The 21,233-nt window shown below is 38.7% G+C and overlaps 1 long non-coding RNA gene across 1 annotated transcript in view; it reads right to left on the reverse strand.

The window, feature by feature from the left end:
- Window positions 1-861: 861 nt before the first annotated feature.
- Window positions 862-21,233, reverse strand: part of LOC125384903 — a 69,046-nt gene continuing 48,674 nt past the window's right edge. The window contains exon 2 of the long non-coding RNA XR_007223753.1: window positions 862-1,369. This is a non-coding gene — a long non-coding RNA (uncharacterized LOC125384903). The remainder of the gene's footprint in view (window positions 1,370-21,233) is intronic.

A 21,233-nucleotide genomic window follows, 5' to 3' on the forward strand; every position in this document is an offset into this window, starting at 1 on the left:
TATTGCCACATCTACAATGTGTTTTCCGCTTCTCACGTTTCGCGTATACTTTTTTTTTTCATGCTACGCGAATTTCCATAAATATCTAAACATCGGCAATCTAATTGAAACCCTGAAACCCTCGAACCGATGTATTTCGTTCGAAAATCAATTAAAGCGATGTTTTTCGATAATTCGAGAAATTAGTTAACAACGAATTCGATTTGATATGTTTTCATTGGACGCGTTCGCTTTAATTGTCCTTTCATCGAACGCTTTGCCTCGATCCCCTGTCTTAAACATTTCCTCGGAGGATGAACTTCTTAACGGACTTGATGAACGGTGTGAACTTAACGAAGGTAATTTTTTATACTCGCGGAATGATCTTTTTCAGAGAATCTTAACGATGGTCGAATTGATAGAAGGAGCAATGCATGTCTTTTAAACGTCTTCGTTTAAATCATTACGAGATATTCGAATGAGTTGTAATCGACCATAAGCGTATCGTAATTGAATTATTAATTATTTATTAGAACAAACGATAATTAATATATATTTCTCGATGATACGTTTCTACGTGATATATCTCTTTTTCGTGAAAATTATCTCCTGAATTTTCCACCGTTTTGTACACCATGGTAAATATGTTCGTGAAATAGCTTTCACGATAGAAGTCTCTCGTACCTGCACGATAATAAAACTGTTTTTATTAAATCTCTTTCATTGTTTTCGAACAGAAAATCTATTCTCTGTTGTTTCTTATACGACGCGAAATACGTTCTACGACAGTGCGTTACCGTATAAAGGTTAAACTGTGTACCGTAAAAGGTCAGGCTACAATTGTTGAGAAAGTTGTTTTGAAAATAATGGAAAACGTCAAGATAAAATCGGCATTTCTATCGGTTTAATATCTTTGCATGGAATACAAATTTTATTAATTTTAAAACAATTGACGTTATTTTCAGCAAGTTATTCGGTAAAAAATTCAATCGATATTTCACAAACTGGTTGTTCAACGGATATTCCTTTCTCCGTGGTTGCACAGAATACACATTATTTTTTCATTTTTCTTTTTTTTCCTTATCGAACCTCTGAATTCGTATCACAGTTGCGCATAAATATGCACGACGTAAAATTGCGTTAGACGCTTAATTTGCAATTCTTTCGAAGAATAAAAACACGCGAGTAATCTCTGCAGTAAATTAATAAATTTACTTGAAGGGTACTTGCGCGAAGAAAACATTGTAAATTGCAAAATTGAATAATTTTGATGTTTTACCGGAGAACGTTCTACGTACCGATAAAAATACCGTATTATGAAATTTAACTGTGATTTCCCTTACCGAATAAGCTACCACTCACACTGGAAGATTGTGTCGCAACGTCGTTTCTGTAAAAAAAGAATATAAATTTCAATAAACATTGGTCGATCGTTTCTTAGCTTTCGTCTATGCCATCGATCTCGACGAATAGAATTTCCTTTGCAAGTAACAGCCGACACACACACACGCCTCTCTACCCGTACGCTTCCCTCGTTCGTGAATCTGGATGTTATGTTAAGGCTGAACTACATCAAGTTTTCTCCTGCTGGCGAAAAAACTTGTTTCTTGGCACTCGAGGTGATTTCTATGAGAACTCTTAGCTTGGTACGTTAAGAGCTGTACAGGCTACGCCGCCAAACTATACGTCGCTTGATAACTCGAATCACTTTGAATCGCAAACAACTGCAACAACACGAGCCAGAGAAGCGTTAATGGATTGCCGATCCCCGAACCGAGTGCCAAAACGCACTCTACGCGCACTGTTTTTACTCTGCTCAAACCGAGGAGGAAAAAAAAAAAAGAAATAAAGGCACCTCATCCTCGTTGATCGATAGAATCGTTCTGTTTTGTGTCTGTTGGGGTAAACGAAGTAGCACAAGGTACGCTCCATCACGTTGCGAAACTCGTTCGCACATCGAAGATAAATGAAGATACGTTTGAAGGAATGAATCCAATTAATTCCGCGAATTGGATGTAAATTCGAACAAAGCCAATAGGAAGCTGCGTCGATTCTCGAATTCCTCCAATAATTGGACAATAATGCCGGCCGCGGGTCAAAGATTGCCGCGCCGGGTTGAACGATAATCGATACTCGGCTATTTTATTAACGAACAATACGCAAACTGTTGTTTCGCGACGGACGCTATCGATAGAGCTAACGGTCGATGACGCCGCTCAAGAATCGTGCAAGAAGCAGCAGTTATTTCTTTGCTATTATTCGGATTAAAGGTTTCCATGCACTTCACCACATTCGAATTGTTAAATTGCACCGCTGTTGACGTACTTGCGTCCTCTGCTCCCATTGCCACGCGCTCGAGCGTCGCATCGAATTTTTGTTATTCGCTGTTATTCAAAGTCACGTCAATCACAAAGGCTTTCGGCTGCTATTTCGCGTTAATTCAATTCGAGGATCAAAAAGCGGAATAACCGCGTACCAATGGCGACATTGACGCGAACGAGGCGAGTTATTGTTCCCTCGAGTTTGCCAGCAACCTATATGTTTGTTTTATATTCCCTTCTCATCATCCTCGCTCTCCTGGGTAGCACAGAATTTCAGTTACGTTTCTCCTTGGTTTACGTCAATGGTCTACTCTTTCAACCAACGACCTTCGCGTCTCTCCTACTGAACATCTAAGCTCGAAGCTTGAAACTTGAACTTCACCTTCGAACGTACCTCTAACTACTTGTACTATCGCTGCGCCTAAACTCTGACAACGTACAGACGTACAAGATGTGAAACTCAGTGTGAGAATATGCAAAAGACGTATCAACACAACGGACCACGGACAGGCCACGGAGGTCTATTACGAAACTTCAAGACACAAACGGAATTTTTGTAATTAAAAGAAAATAGTTCGACGTATTACTACGAAGTAGCTCAATTTCCTTAACACTTTGACTGACAAGCCGAAATCACATGTTTCACTCAGCACGCCACGGGAATATTTTTATTGTTCCAAGCATATAATGGCAAAATAATAATAAAATGACGATGTAAGACAACATTTTTCCCCAATGGACCATTTATCTTATTGGTGGTCAGGGGAGGCCACTGTGGCGCAATTGATAGCGACGCATTATAACAAGGCTTCGTTTATTTCAACAAACCAGTCGCATTCGTTATTTCGTCGCAAGCAAAACGTCCAGAATATATCGTTGAAACGTGTAGAAGATATTAGTAAACAGTATTTGCTCATTCTATATATAATAGTAAGGTATGTGCACACTTCCAACTTGAATTATATGATTATAAAGCAGCATTTACGATTATTTTCTAGTAATCTAAACTTAATGAAGAACGAAAAAGATTTCAATTTGAACGTTGAAAATTTTAAATATAATATAAATTAATATAAATCTTAAATCGCGAATTTTAAAAAGCAGGGAGGGCAGGGACACGGCGCAGCACGCGTTGGAGCTTTGTCCGGCGTGGGAGCTACACAGCTACTCCCTGCGGCACGTCATAGGTGAAAGATTGACACACCCTCGGCGATTCTAGAAACGATGTTGAGAGCGAACCATAGGAATACGAGGCTGTCCGCCTCTTTTGCGAGCGAGCAGAAAGGGAGAGAAAGAAGAACTCTCACCCTTGTAGGATAACGCATGCAGGGGGATGGCGGTCAGGCGGCCCTAGAACCGCTTCATCGCCGTCCCAACGGACCCACGACTAAAACAGGGGATAACGCTAGGGGCAATGCCCCTCCTCCCTAGCATCAAATTCAACAGTCGGAGAATTATTAGGATTGGCTCGAACAAGAGGACGACGGAAAAGGGTGCAACTGAAGACAATTCATGAAAGGTTCCTGGAGCACTCCTGTCGTACTCTACTGTTACCGATTATTAGCAGCAGCGGAGTGTTCATGAGGATTTCTTCACGTACAAAAAGAAAAAAAAAGGTGGAAGAGTAATAAATAGCAAGAAGAAAAATACCGACTAAACAGTCGCAAATTCTTTTCATAGTTGCAACGTGAATACCATAGAATTGGATAAAGTAAATTGATCGAAAAAATGACGAATGTTAATGTTACGCATGAACGCAACTATCCTGTTATCGGGTTCAAGAATGCGCATGGGTCATGGCTTATTAACGCGTATATCGTCAGGCACATAGCTGTGCTGTGGTACTCCGGGGCACAAGGACCTCTGTTTTCGTGTTACCTAAGGGTAGTTACGGTACAAACGGGTCGATTGAGCGGTCGATGAGAAATTTGACTAAGTCTCTCCCTGCGGAAACGCGAGTTTGGTCGACTAGTCTGGGTCAAGGGTCGAGCGACGGATAAAATTTTCGCGTGCAAACGGAAAAATTTAATTGCGTAGATTGGTAAAACCTCGGTTCGGTAATAAATAGAGTTCGCTTAAAAATAAAGAGACCTCGTTTCAAACGAATCAATGTGCACAGTGCACGACGTCGTAGTAATGATCAGTGGCTTCTTCTTTGCAACTTGTAGCGAGTTAGACAATGAGTTTCCACTATATCTCGTTTATCTCACGAGTAACCCGCGCATCTCGCGAATTAGAAACGTAGTTTAAAGTTTCGATATACAGTAAACCACTCGTGGCCATCAGCGACGTGTTTTTAACATTTTAGATCTTGTTTAGCAGATTCGCTTGTTTATGAGACTCTGTTGTCCTCTTTGATTTGTTCGCGCAGTATCGGCCGACGGAACGGAAATTGCAAGCTGCAAGCTGCTCTTGGCTTTATTTGCAAATTTATTCGTGCGCACATATTTCTAATTACGATTAACATCACCAAGCAAGAGCAACGCAATCGATTGTCACACGAATCTCTTGACACGTGCGTTTTATGGCGAGAAAGAGGCAAAACCGTGTCGGCGGATTTGGCACGACTTGCAAATTGCCAGCGTTACACGGTCAAGTGAATAAATATTCGCGTGTCTATTTCGTTCGTCGATGGAAAAATTTTATCAGCTCTGTAACTGATACGTTTTACGGCACGACGAACGATTTATAGCAAATTCTTAATGCTTACGATATAATTTACCAAGAGTTTATACCATCGAGTTTATAGGAGCTTGATCACCGGTCGAATATCCTGTCAAGGTATTTGATATTTCGAATTTACGTCTATATCGATAAAATCAGCAACACGGTAAAATGATACAGCAGTTGCCCTACGCGTTATTTTATATATTTTTATCAATTGCGTAGCATCGTTTTAGAAAATTACTGTAAGAAACTACTAGAATTATTTTCCGTTTATTATTTTACGTTTTTCTCTAATTTCAAACACCACGATCAAGTTGGAATAAAGTTAAATTGAAATATATCGATAAGGAGTGAAATTGCATGGCATATGTGAAAAAATAGACGAAATAGATTTTCATGATCTTGATCATGATCTTGATCTCGCGTAAAGCGTCAAGCGTAATACTAGCAATGTCAATACTAATGTCGATACCGGCAGTAAATTGATCTTGGTGGTTTAACGCACGGACAATCAAGTGCAACCGTGCAACATGCGGATTTAATCAAATTACATTAGAAAATTATGTATGTACACGAACGATACATGGCATATTTAACCCTTTGTATTGTAACTGTGTGGAGTGTGACTCGACATCAGTTTTTATCTCAGAAACTCCTTTGTCGAGTCCCACTAGACATTCTTTCAGACCCACCTTTTCTTGTGAAACGCGCGAAAAAAAAGCCAGGATTGCATCCTGGAAGTTGTTCCAAGATATACCATACACTTAAAAATTACAAGGTACGACATTAGTGTGAATAAAACTGGTATTTAAATGAATTTGTTTCTTCCTTTGTTTATTTAAATTGTCTTCTTTTTTAGTTAAAGTAAATTTCAAATTGAATTTAAAAGCGTTGCGAGCTGCTGGTAACGAAATTGAAATAAAATTCAGAGTGGAAAGGGTTAATATCAAAGTCACATAAAGAAATCGAAGTAGCCGATATGATTGAAACTTAAAGAGAGCCTCTCGTTTGACAAAACAATATTTTACCACTAAGTTCTTTTCTATCAGGTAAAAGCTAATTCTCGGATTATCGAAATCCACGATTACAAATATTAATTTCGACAAACGTTCTCGAGATCGAGCCTCCGTTCATCGATTAAAATATAAACTGCGTTTATCTGAAATTGCTCGTACATACTGCGACGTGGAATTTTTTTTCAACGATGCTCGACAATTTCACTTTCAATTGTAAAAAATGTTACGCATCGAGCGGAAACACCTGACTCGAAACGATAACGTTTCATCAGAAAAATTGGAATGTTTCTATTTTTCTATGTTTCGTAGAACTGGCGTTTCTCGTTCGTCGTTTAATTCGTGTTTTGAATGATGTTGAGTTTGACGTTGACTGATCGAAGAACGAGTGGATGAATTTGTAATAGAAAAGTATACTGAAATGATTAAAGGTATAAATATAAGGTATAAATTAAAGGTATAAATATAATATAATACTGATTCAGATCCTTAATCTTTTAGTATTACTAGAAAATGGAAGGATAGGGAGCACGTTCATAAATTTATGGCAAAAGAATATTACCAAAAAAGGTAAGCTTCTGGCTTTGGCTAGAGGCTACAGGGAACATAAAGAGAAATCTGTTTATTAGTTTCTTTGTTCCTAGACCTTGCAACCCAGAACATAATATACATTCAAGGGTAGGATATTATGCGCCGCTCCTTATTTGCAATATATCTGCGTAATAGCAGTCTCCAGGCCATGGATATACATAAATGAAGATGTAGAATTTTTCATGAAGTTACTTCAACAGATGAAATATACGATAAATCGCAAGTTAATCACTTCTAAAACAGCGTCTTTTTGTGATTTTTTTTTTTTAGAAGGAAAAGAAAGAAACGAAGTTATTGAATTTTGAGGTATATTTTTATATATATTTAACGAATACAAAAAATTTCTTTTTAAAGTAAAAGAAAAATTATAACAGCGTAAAATTATTTCTAAGCCTATTTCATGGGCTGCATTTTTCAATCGGCGTGATCCTCCACTGAAACGAAGAACCAAAAAAGGATTAAATTATTATATATTTTTCTTCTCGATGGACTAAAAAAAAAAGGCGGAAAATAAAAAAATGTGTTTTTTAAGAAGAAAGAATAAACTTCAAGGTGCTATAACAATTATTTAAATCAACTTTTTGACAAACTTTTTTAGTTCATCGAGAAGAAAAAATTTCAGTCAAGAATTACTTCAAGGTGAATCTTTCACGCCGACTGAAGACGATTAGAAATCTGATATAATTCTTTTGTTAACATTAAAAAAAATTTGTTGTATTCGTTAAATATATATAAAGCCACACCTCAAAATTCAATAACTTCGTTTCTTTCTTTCCCTTCTAAAAAAAATCACAAAAAGACGCTGTTTTAGAACATTCTAATTCAGGACACCCCGTTAAATAATCATATCGTCGAAGTACGTAAGAATTTAAAGCGAGGATCAGCTTCGTGACAGAGCTCGTCTCTGCGTACGAGCGATAAGTCAGGAAAACGTTGATATTTAACTAAGAGTTATTACCGTATACGCGTAAACGTGTTCCTGTCGCATCTACTTCACGCGCTGCAACGCTAGGCGTTCTGACGCGTCATAATCTTTTAGTCGGCTAAATGTAATATCAATCGTTAGCAGAGAAACTTGAAAGCATTTCGGAGTATTTCTATGTACGAGGATTTATCGAGAAAGATATTAAAAATACATTTATCAAACAGCTTACAGCTTAAACAACTGCACACGCCTCTCTGCCTGCGTCTTTACGTAGAAAATATTTTTTCTATCCAAGAGATGTACGCAGATTTTTCAAACTGACCGTATTTTCACTGTATTAAAAGGCTCTATACTACGAAACACGTAATACTTTCTACGAAACCATTTAATAAGAAAAGCGACGTAGAAACGTTCGTTCTGTTGCACAGGCGAACGATCAAAATGCGTTTCTTCCATTTCACAGTTTTTACGGGATTCAGAGAGACCGCTGCGGATGTTAAACCGCGTTCGACAAATACGGCGGAAGACGATTTATCTAAAGTTGTCAGGAAACGAGAACAGTTTATATAATTGGAGTTCGTATAATGGAAGCTTACCAATTTTTCTCGCTACGTATCGCTCTTTGCTCGAATAATACCAGCAAACGTTCCGTTAATTGGGCGTTAATTAAAGTTTTGTTTCAATAAACGCATTTCTACTCTACTTGTATTTTTCTCGATAAATCCCGTGTACGCAGCGAACGCTGAAATGCTTCTACGTTTCCATGCTAACGGTCCATGTTACCATTTAGCCGACTAATTGTCAGTGATTAATAAATTGTGATAATTGCTCGATAAAAAGCGATAAAAGAGTGATAAGTGAATTTATGATACGATTAATCAGCTCTTCCAGATCTCTTTGAAAGCGTGTGCCTAGAATGTGTCGCAAAAGGTAAACGGTGACGAGTATACTCGTCAAACACGGAGTACGTGTGGCTGTTATAACGTAGAATGAAATTGCAACGAAACGACTGTTTTATCTTGTAATTTTATTAATGTCGGCCTAACATTTGGCAATGGCGCAACTCGTATGATGTAACTGAGTGAGAAAACGTTGTTTATAAAGCTTAAAGTGTCGTGTATGGTAATACCCCATACAAAATATTTTATGGAAACATTGATGGATCTCGAAGAGGAGTTTCGCGCTTTATACCTTTCGCTGAAAAGGCGGATGCTAAAATAACGTTATAATCCACATTATATGCAGGTGAGAGGTCAGTGATAAAAGATAAAATGTAAAGACACGATGGATCTGCTATATTCTACGTTTCATCGAACCACGAAATACCTTGGAGCCTTTGAAGCGTACGGAACAGAAAATTTCATTATCGAAGAAGATGAGAATGTAACAATGTAATGATGCAAAATTACAATACATATATGCGACATAAAAAGAATAAATCTGTTCGTTTCTCAGTTGTCTTTTCAACAAAATCCATTATCTTTTATTATCGTAAGTCGGCAGCTAGAATATACGATTAATTCTAAAAATAGTGCAAGTGATTTAAGCATTTAAGAGGCACATTTTCGAACAAACTGCTCGTAAAATTGTACGACGCGTAAATCTCACTTTAGAAGATCGTATATTTTACGAAACGTTTTATTGCGTGTCGGAAAAATACTTTTTAACGCGCTCGAACGCCGAACGTCGAACGTCGAAACGCGTCTAAAAACGAGATACAGCGGCGATCGAAGGGAAGTTTAAAATTCACAAAACTGTGTACGATAACTGCACCTTACGTACTAATTGCGACTTTCATCACCAACAACGTTGAAGACAGTCATCCGTATCAAGCTTGTTCGCAATCCAATTCTTCTTATCAATTACAACTTTTCTTTTTTTCTAAAACTGTCGCGTTTCTTTTATCCTTTTTTTTTTTTTTAAACTTCCTCTCGTCCTCCATCGTATACGACTTGCTGCAATTTCACAGCCACCGGCACGTACGTGCCACAGAATAGACGACTATCGTCGACGATTTTGAACAAATTTTAGAAAGAAGAAAACTTAATAAAATTCGTGATGTATCAATTTGAAGCTGCCTCACCTTATCCGCCAACGTAGATGAAGCAGTAAATACACCGACGTACGGATACTGTTTGCAACCACTGGGCGTCTACATTTCTTTACCACCCCTGTCTTTCCCATTCGCCCACACATTTTTTCCCCCGTCACGTATCTCGCACACACGCGTGCGCTATACGCACATACGGAGAATTACAGCACGCGAACCACACAAATCAGTCTCAATCACGAATTAATAAAGAAAGTCGATGTTTCCCGCGGAGATGATCCGCGAACTATATCTTCCGGGTATTCGGACGTGATTTCCATTTCGAGATACGATTTAGAATGCCAAAATGAAATTAGCGTGGAGATTACCTTGAAATTAGAGTTAATTGTGGAACAGATTGGAGTTTGTTACTGGCGACGGTTAGCAAACTGTGAGACGGATCGTAAAAAGGATTTCGTGCGGCGTATCCTCTGATTAATAGTCTTTTGAACTGTTCATTAAGACGAAACGCTGCTGGATAATGGGCGGAGAAAATTTTCTTGAAATCTGTTTTGCTCCGCAGGGGGTAGACGATCCACCGATATTTTTGACTTGGACGAATTCTACCGACATCTATGGAGGCGTCTCCTAGCGAGCGATTCGTCGTAAGGTTGTTGGGGGCAGACCAATCGGATTCATAAACCCGAGTACGACGAATTGAAAAATTTCGAAAGCGGAACAAAACCAATTTTCATATCAATGACTGAATCTTTCTGACGATTGGAAAATTGGACGGTTTCCCGAGAATTTCGTGAAACCACGTGTATATATGTCCGCGAATCTTTTCGTCGAGTCTGAAGAATAAATGCACGAATAGAAAATTAGATAACAAACATTAGATCGAGGAAAGGCGTGGAAAACATTAAATATCTTTGCATAGACAATTTTTATCGGATTGTCGGGACATTGTTTTTATCGAAGTTTCAGTCCTTTTCTATTGCGATTATCTGTGTCGCGGAATGATTTACATAGAAATGAATTGAACAAAGGTGAATGTAGAATACGAAATTACCTTTTCCCCAACTTTCAAGCTTTCCCTGCAGTAATATAAAGATTCACGTTCCCTTCGTACATAAGATCGAATGTAAAACTTCTAAATAAGAAAGCCAAGCCATCTCTTTGAAATCAGAAATGGTCGATCACTTGAATCTGAATCTTAACAAATAAACATAGATGGTGGCTTCAAAAGTTATTCGATATAAAGAATCTTCGAGTTCGTCATCGAATCTACATGCAATCGCGAAAGGTTAATCGCTGTTCCACGGAGTCTTTCTCGCCCGAAACATTTTACCCGTATTTTATTATGCATCGCTTCTAATTTAACCGACTTATCGAAACAAACGAAATTTACCTATTGCGTAAACTCTCTCGAATAGGACGATGAAAAATAATTTCCAAGCCGCAGGTAGGTAACTCATTGTCGGCGCATTGAAATTCAAATTCTACGAGACACCCGTACACTGCACAGATCGTGGACAGATGAAACATTGGAGGAGACAGAAACGCGAAATTATCGGTAGCGGAGAAAGGAGAAACGAGGTTAAAATGGAAATATAGAAAAAATGTATGAAAGAAGAATGAGTCTAAATATCACATGGCAGAATTGAACTCTTCAGGTAGGTTTTTCCTTTCGATAGACCAGAGGTTACGTGCACTGCATTTAAAAGAAAATTGAATTTCCTGTATACGTACTACAAAGTATAGAGTAATTTGCCCATGCGAGATAAAATTTCAAAAGGAAATTCACCTTCATTCGCTTTCTATTTAGTTCATTAGTTTCGGGAATAAATAATACAGACAGGTAATTCTATTTTACTTTTCGATCATTCTTTCGATCTTTACGTATTAAGCTCTTTATGTTGCCTGAATTTTCAATACTTGGGAAAATTATTCCCACAATCACGCAATCCAGAATTTCGATTAGTTTTTATTTATTTATTTATTTGAGACGTTAAATATTTCCAACTCTAATTTACTGTCGTTCGAGAAGAAGGCGCGAAAAAGTCGGGTTTAAATCGAATAGACGAGAAGAAGAAGGAATTTTATAACGTTTAAAGCCACGTTTTATTTAATTCTATGGAATAGGTTCGCGGAATATTTTCAACTATTCGATAAACTTAGTTTCTCGTTCGAGCATAAACATGCACTTGCACGTTTCGTCCACGCATTTCCTGCGATACCACGCTCAACGATTAACTAATTATATCATTGTAGAGTATATAGGCTTATTAATTAATATAATAAATTATTATATACTTCAGGTGAACGTACAAGCGCGCGTGTGTGTGATGACTTTATTCGAAAAAAAGAATTTGTTCTTGTCGTTGCGTTGTTCGTTCATTCATTATTCATCTGATTAGTAACATCTGGTTCTTAATACTCGGTCCTAATAGTAATAGCAGTAAGCTGGCTTAATTTTCCTCTAATTTTTAAAATAGTTTTAATATTCAACGCTGTTTAACATTTCATCCTTGGAACACTCTCAGTACGTATGTATAAATAGTGTGTACGTGTGTATTTTTTATCGTAGTTTAGGGTATCTTCCACCTCAATTTCCAAATAGTTTCCTTTAAATTCATTTTTATGAAACAATACTGACACGCAAGAAGGGTACATCAAACAGTCTTCGACTGTTACTTCCTAGTCGATTATTCCACATCACTTAGAAATATTATTTGAAATTTTTATATTTACATTGTGGATATACGAATATTTATATTTTTACGGTCACACTAAAGTGTTAAAACCCGGACAGATATTTGTCGTACTTTTTAAATATCCTAACGAAGATTATACTTTGAATGTCCTATATATCGTTGCATATTCTGTGAATTCTATGCATCCTTAAATTCTATTACTCGCTTCTTTTATCTTCCGAATCTTTAAACATTTCCCACACGTATACGCGTCACAATCTGATTGTTTCGCACAGAACATGAAACCGGTATACCTGGTCGTTAAAACGTCACCAAATTAATAGTGAAACGAACGAATGATGATATCGTCACATCGTTATTGCTACTTCAACCAACAACCAATCTCGTTCTTTCTGCTCGAGTAAAAAGTCTCGTTAAAAATACCAGTTTTCATTTTATATAAAAAGGAAAAAAATTCCGACCTTACGATATTAATTCTATGCTAATTGAACGTAGTTATCTTCGAAAAAATTGGCTTGCGCGCTTCTTATGCATAAATGCAGCATTTCCGCGTAAGCTGATTCGTTGTTTGCTAGGTCGCGATTTAGCGAGCCATCGAGAGTCAAAAAGCAATTTCGCTTCCTTTCTTTGACCCTTGTTCCAATTGGACCGAAACTACGCTCGTTACATCGACGGAAAAAGTACGAAAGATTTCGCAAGTCGGAGGAGACGACGCTGGGAACAACGGAAAAGTTCCTCGAAACGTTTATCCGTGGTCGTATCTCGTGCGAGTAATTCCAATCGATGCCCGGGATAAGCGTGACCCGTATTCCATACCGCCTGGTGTTCATCGATGTCACTGAAATTTTCTCTCGCTTTCAACTTCTCTACGCTAGTTAATAAAGCACGGCAATCGTTGCAGGGTATCTCTCCCACGCGTTTACGCCGAATCGCCTACAACATGAACCGATATCGCGCCTTTTTTCGTTTACTATTGCGCAGCTTCAACTACGACCTTTCCGCGACACGTATTTCAATGCTAGCGGCTGCGACAAAAGCGACAAAGGCGAATTAAAAGCGCGTCAGAGTAACGCGGAAAACATTGTTCGTAGTTTTCGTTCAAAAATGGTTTGCAAAGGAATTTTACCGTTGCAAAAACGGTGTATGTAAATGGTGGAGATAGGAACAAATGGATAATAGATTTTTTCTTTTGTAGCGCGGGCGATAATATTTAACTTTATCAGGTAAATAGAATACCCGCTCGTTCGACGAATTTTGTTTTACGATCGAGCCCCTATGACTTCAAAAACCTGCACGAGGCTGCAACAATTTTCTTTGATTCCTTTCGTTTCGCTGCCTCCTATAAGTGAAAATAAAGCTTGCTTTAACTCGAATCATCTACACGTCCGGATACGTTATTTTAGCTCTGTAACTCGAGTTTAGAACACGATATAACCCAGCCCAGACTTCTACATGGCCAAGTTTACCTGCGCGAGTACAACTTCCATATTGCCGCTACTCTAACAAGTTGCTCTCTGCAATTCTAACTTTTCCAGCTATACGTTACGAGCCGTCAGCAACCAATCTTTCTTTCTATTGTTGGCATAGTCTGGAATAACCATAAAGATATAGAGATACAGAGTACGAGAGTCGTACGTTACTGTGTAAATGGATGCGATATGAGAATGGGAAGAGAATGCCGTGTTAGACGGATAAAGGCGACTTTTGTCCTTGTTCAACGCTAATCTTACCAAGCCCGGTGAAACGACATAGAAAATTTTATTTAAAATTGTGCATTTGCCCTTATTCATTTCGTTCGTCTAACTTTATGCACATTCTTATATTTTTCGATTTCTCAATTTTTGTCAATACGAGAATTTACATAAAGTTGAATGAACAAAAAAAGAAGAAGAAAAAATAACGACTAATGTACAATTTTAAATGAAACTTAAACGAAACCTTCAAACTCGTCATTTGACTCTGTCAGATTTGGTAAGAGTTAGTGTTAATCAGGTACGATCGTTAATCTGTGTTAAACACTTACGTATGTAGCTGCGATAACAAAACTTTCCAACGGTTTCGTCGATACAAGTATAACATCGAAGCGTAAGTGCCAATAGGCCTAACCAGTCATTGATATCCCTACAATCCCTCCGCCGAATATTTGGAAAAAGGCGTGACGAAAATGACGTTCGAAAACGAAAATACGTTTCCTTTTGTCGTCTCTCAATATCCCCACTACGCACGCGGTTGGTGGGCGTCCGCTACCATTGCCACGTGTAAACGGTCAAGGACGAAAGGACGTTGGAAAAATAAAATTCGTTTCTTTTTGTCGCCTCTCAATATCTCCACTGCGCACACGGTTGGTGGGCGTCCGCTACCATTGCCACGTGTAAACGGTCACGGATGAAAATGACGTTGGAAAAATTAAATTCGTTTCTTTTTGTCGTCTCTCAATATCCCCACTGCGCACGCGGTTGGTAGGCGTCCGCTACCGTTGCCACGTGTCAACGGTCAAGGACGAAAGGACGTTGGAAAAGTAAAATTTGTTTCTCTTTGTCGTCTCTCAATATCTCCACTGCGCACGCGGTTGGTAGGCGTCCGCTACCATTGCCACGTGTAAACGGTCACGCACGAAAATGACGTTGCAAAAATTAAATTCCTTTCTTTTTGTCGTCTCTCAATATCCTCACTACGCACACGGTTGGTGGGCGTCCGTGACCGTTGTCGTGTAACAATGGTCGTGGACGAAAATAAAGTTTGAAAACTAAAATTCTTTTCTTTTTGTCGCCTCTCAAAATCCCCACTACGCACACGGTTGGTAGGCGTCCGCGACCGTTGTTACGTGACAACGGTCACGGACGCCCACCAATCGCGTGCGTCGTGGGGATATTAAAGGGCGACAAAAAGAAACGAATCGGATTAAGAAAACATTTGTTGAATCAAGAGTTGTACGTAAAGAGTCGGAAAAACGAGAATTGTTAATAAATATACTATTAAACATCTACACATCCTGCACCAAATAACCTCACGTATTTACCGTACGAATGTGCGTGCGTTATTAAACGAACGCATTATATATATGTCGGAGATGAAAGAGCACCGGAGCCTTCCCCTCGGAACTTTGTGAAGACACCTAGTACCGTAATTTAGATTTCACCATAGCCGTATTAAGAAAGCCGTTGTCATTCGATCCGACTGTACTTATTCGAGATTTATGATAATGAGCTCGGGCTCGAGGCGACAACCAGTCGCCGAACGTAGTCGCGGTCAAGGGGATGAACGTTTTGTTTAACCAAGGCAGGAAGTAACTCTATACGATGGTAAACGATGGTAACGATGGTAAACGTTTCAATGGTTTCTGTCCCGTGGCTCGCCACACGCAGACTATGCTTCGAGTAAGACGATTACCAGATGTTGGTGCGTCTCCACAGTACATGTTCGGCTAGCCCGAGGACCCGCTATAAATCTTTAGATCTATTTAACGAAAGTCCTTCAAACCGACAAACAACCTTTGTTCCAACTACGGGAAAATTGGAGAAGTCTATTTTTCTCACGAACGACGCGGCCCGATGGCGACTTTCTCTTAAGGGCGGCTAGCACCCTTCCCCTATTTCCTCCAACTAAGTAACTCCAATTTCCCTCACTTTCTGAATGAAGACTTTTCTCCACGAATCCGATGATCTCGTGCCCTTAGACACACCCATCGTAGTTTTCCTCGACAGCGTCACCGTGATGGAGAGACACTCTATCGTACGATTTTAACGACGATACAAGTAATTCTCCGGTACGTAGTGCTTGTTCTGTGGCGACCTGAATATAACTTAGACTTCCACGAAGTATACACGTTCGACATCCCGTTGACCGCGGATTCGATACCGGACCCGAGGCCATTGTCATAGCGCCGCGAGTATCTAACATTGTGATTAATTACCAACGCTGTAATACCACTCACTTGTGCCAATAAACTCTACCATTGTTACACCGCATCGATGGCCAATATCAACCAAGATTCATCCAACACCTCCACCCCCAATCCTATCGTCCAGCCGACATATATATTTCGCATTTTCAGTCTTCGTCGTCGTCGATCCTTATCGTTTTAAAAGTCGTACGGTTCCAGAACATTTGGTCGCAGTCGCAGACCTTTCGGTTAGCGAGCTCGTTAGCGACTGTCTTATGAAACTCATGGCGAAGAATGAACCTACAGTTTTAGGTCTGGATTTAGATCCCGAACGATCGGAACCACACTGAGACAGACGTCTGTCTTTCTTTGTATATTTACGCAAATAAGATCATCAAGTAGTCAAACAATTTGATGCTCGGATCTCGATAATTACGAACAACTGAATTTCTGTTCTGTTAATCGATGTGACTGTTCCATATTTTACCTTTTCTGCGATATCGATTCGATATTAAGAATTTATTTATAACGTTAGAGGTATAAGGCTAACACTTAGATGGAGCGTAATTACAAGAATCTTTTACGTATCGCAAACTGAGAGTAAAATAACAAAAAAAGAATAAAATAAAAGAATAATAAAAATAAGGTTTTGCGTGTGTGTGTGTGTGTGTATGATTAAGCGAGAATACAAGGCAAGAGGGAGGATAATTATTGTAAATCGAGTTTATGGCCAGCAGTCTGAACATAAAGTTCAGGCATACTACGTTGCAAGCTACGTATGCGAGTGAACGTAAAAACTGTATTACTACCGTTACGTTACTAGGCACACGCACGAGCTTGTTAGTTAGGATAAGTTAGGATAAAAAGATTAGAAAATAAAACCAAGCACGCTGTAATGGTATTTCGCGACGTATTTTATTCTGTAACGTCATATCTGGTATGGTTATACCTTTCGATAAAAATCACGTGACGTTGCACTTTGCACAACAAATCAACCGTTTCTCATATTTCGAAATATACACATAGCGTTTTATGCGTAAGGAGAGATAAGAAGCACACGGGACACTTGTGTACGTACGTTGTAAAGGACTTTCAATTTTGCATGTGTGTCATCACGCATGAAATAACCGGATCAAAACAGTGGATACGGCGATATGTGTTTGACACGGCCAACCAGCGTTTGATTTGCGTTGAAATCAAATTTTTCGGTTCAACTTCACCGAAACTTGGCGCTGAAATAACGCGTGATACACATAGCTTGCATTTCACTCTCAATATTATTTTGATCGATATCCGAGCCGAAAGTACTTGCCATTTCGATTTAATAACGCACTTACGTATTTATATCTCATTTATATGTGTCCTATGGTTTTAAAAATATTACCAGGCTGTACATGACGATAACAAGCGAAACGAGAAAGTAGAATATTGCTTGACTTTCGATGTTACATCTGTTTTAGCTGTATATTCTACGATCGATGGAAATTCGTCAAGCATAATGAAATTTGAATTTTAATCAAACCTTCGAACTAAAAGTATTTTCCATTTCGCTCTCATAATACAAATTCTATGCCATATATTCGTCATGTCTTTTGAAATATTATTCTCCGATCACGATAACAATAATGACAATGACGTAGAATACATTTAACTTTGCATATTATATCCGTTATTATATATTCTAATATTATATATTCTGCAACCGATTAAAATTTCCAAAGTACAAATCGAATTTCAACTAAAGTTGATTAAAATCAACTGTTCGAACCGAAGGTATTTTCCATTTTGACTTAATAACGCAAATAATAACAAGAATACTTATTCATATTTTTTCTTCTGTCTAAATATTATTAAAATCATGCAAGGTGGTGTGCAACGATAATAAAAAAATCGAGATGACAGAAATGGCCCTTAAACGCATAACTGCGCAACTATACGTGCAATTCCAAGCATTTCAATAACAGTCCCCGGAGTAGGAAACACTTCGAGTATCCGCTATCCTTGAATGAAGGAGTTAGACAAACTGACCGTCTACTCATTGTGAAAGCGCTCAATAATTACCAGTTCCTGGCGATTTTCTTCCTTACCGGTGTCTTCAATGAAAAGTTAGTCCATGTATATTACTTTAAAGATTCAACCGGGATAATTAAGTTTCGAAAGTCCTTTAGACGCAGTCGTTTTACGGAAGCCGGAAAAAGAAGAGAAATTAAATTTCGTGCTACAACGTTCGTATAAATATCAGATTTTAGATGCAAAGTTTCCAATATATATATTTTTCGATCTTTTTTTTTCTCCATTCGATATGATGATTACGGTGACTCGAAGTTGTTCCCATTCGTTAGAAGATGCGTATGTACTAACAATTAAATAATTTCCTTATAAAAGGAAAGAAACTTTTGGGACAAAGTAATATGTTCCTTCTTACGATAAAATACCCACTGTACGTAATATTTGCGCGCAACGATCGTAACAATAATATTAATTTCTTGATCCTTTTTTGTTTTTATTTGTACAAGGTTTACGATAGTTTCATTAATATAATTGCGCGTAATTAACGACATTAAAATGCGATCGATCGATGCTCATTGAAGACTGGGTTGTTTAGATTGGAAATTTCCATAACATTCATCCCTAATCATCTATGCAGATTCCAGATATGTACCGTTATACCGTGTTGCGTGAACAATGAAATAAGCGTAACCCGTATCATCGGTTGACACAGCCAACATAGTTAAGGTAAACCAATTAAGGCAACGAGTTAGTAAAACGATTACCCTTCACGTTTTCTCCACGTTATTATCGTTGTAGCGGCACTCGACAACAAATACCGCTACACGACACTAACTAACACGGACACGGTAGCGAAGTGGTTAGCGTCGGCAGTCGACCGTGATCCTCCGAGCAGGCCGGACCTCTCGGCCCTAAGGGACTACCAGGCGTAGGCCCAAACAGTGAGCGCAGCAAGCTATTCAGTGTACAGTATACTGTGAGAGAGCGGTGAAAAAAAAAAAGCAAAAAGAGTGCTAAGCAGTGAAAAAATAGTGATAACATCACCCACACTACAAACAATACAAAAATAGAAGAGGAAAGGAATGAGACTGAAACCAAGGAGGCGGAATCCGCCATAAGTCCGACAAAAAAGGGGGTCAAAAGGAAGATAGAAAAGCAACAGATAATTAAAGATAGCAGCATAAGACCCGCTGCACAAAAGACGCGGAAACTCAATCCGCCTCCAAACCTGATAAGCAGGAACAAAAAAGAAATCAGACAAGAAAATTTAAAAGAAAAAGAAAGCGATTCTCAAGAAGAGTGTCACGAAAAAAACGAAAACATGAAACAAAAAAGAAGCCCCCAACCAATGGCAATCCCAATAAAAAATAGATTTGAAGCCCTCCAAGCTCAAGACCCCTGCGCACCGCAGTCGCAGGAAACTATCATCGAAACATTAAAAAAAAAAAACGACTTACTAAGGAAAAAAGCAACCAGACAGCCCACACCCCTGGTCACATCACCGATAACCACGAACAAAAACAATGCCGCCCGGACAAGTACCTCCCCCGCCGCTCCGCCAAAAAAAACAACAACACCTCAACATTCAACATTACTGAAAAACCAAAATTATAAAGGCCTGCCACCCAGCCACCCCGCTGAAGAACAGGCAGACCCCCCCACATCGGCAAAAGGGGCTAGGCCACCCCCCATCAAAATAACATTACAAGACCCAAAAGATACAATAGCACTCATGGAAACTTCACTCAAAATCAAGAATTTCCACATCAAAAGAATCCACTCAGGTAAGCATGTGCTTTACCTCCAAAACATAAATGACTACACAAATGCAAAAAAAATACTGACTGCAGCCAACACGGCCTACTTCACATACACTCCAAAATCTCAAAAACCCCATACGTATCTACTAAAAGGTCTAGGTAACAGCTACACAGAAGCGGAAATACTAGAAGATCTGAAAGCCCTGAATATCGAAGAAGTCAACTTCACCAAAGTGACCCGATTCACAACAAGAAAATCAAGGGAGAACAACACATTGCTCCCAATCTATATAATTCAAGTCTCCCCCGATAGCAATATTGGGAACCTATTAAAAATAAACAGACTCAACTATCTAAAAATAGCATGGGAAAAAATAAAAAAAAACAACGATATCACGCAGTGCTACAAATGCCAGCGAATAGGCCACACTGCACAAAACTGTAACCTAAATTATCGCTGTGTAAAATGCACTGAACCGCACGGGCCAGGTGAGTGCAAAATAAAAAAAGAAGCAGTAGTCAGCAAAGAAAAAATCTACTGCATAAACTGCAAAAACTACGGACATCCTGCATCTTACAAAGGATGTCCAAAACTCGTCGAACTCCGGAAAAAGATTAATGAAAAAATCACCAAAGCAAAAACATCAAAAACCGAAAGAATCGCCAAAATAAGCCGTAAGTACGTCCCCGAGCTAAAGTTCGCGGATATAGTAAAACAAAAAACAAGTATAAACGAGACAAGCCCGCTAGTAACAAACTTAGCGGCACAAGCCAAACAAAACCCAAACCCAACAATAGACGCACCCCAAATAAGCATAATAAATGTCATTGAAGACTTCAAAAAAAGCATCTTAAAAGCACTAAACGACCAACAAACCCAACTAAACGAAATCAAAAAAGCATTAAATACGCATGAAGAAAGAATCGATTCCATCTTCAACATCATCGAAAATATAGACGAAGATTAGCCAAAACACACCCGCCCACCAATCACAGCAGAAAACAAACCAGATAAAAGTTAAACATCTGAAAATCATATCAATAAACGCCAACTCTCTAATCTCAAACCAAAAAAGATACAGCCTACTAACTCTAATTAAGAAAGAAACCCCCGACATAGTACTTATCTCAGAAACCAAACTGAACTATAGACATAAGGTGCAATACAAAAACTACTCTATAATAAGACACGACAGACCAAACGCCACCCAAGGAGGAGGAACGGCAATCCTCATAAAAAACCCCCTGAAGTTCAAAACAATACAAAACGACAAAATAACAAACTTCAAAATCCTAGAGACGACGATCATAAAAATAAAAATAAACAATAAGGAAAAC

This window comes from Bombus terrestris, chromosome 4 (genome assembly GCF_910591885.1).
Source record: "Bombus terrestris chromosome 4, iyBomTerr1.2, whole genome shotgun sequence".
Taxonomy (NCBI): domain Eukaryota; kingdom Metazoa; phylum Arthropoda; class Insecta; order Hymenoptera; family Apidae; genus Bombus; species Bombus terrestris.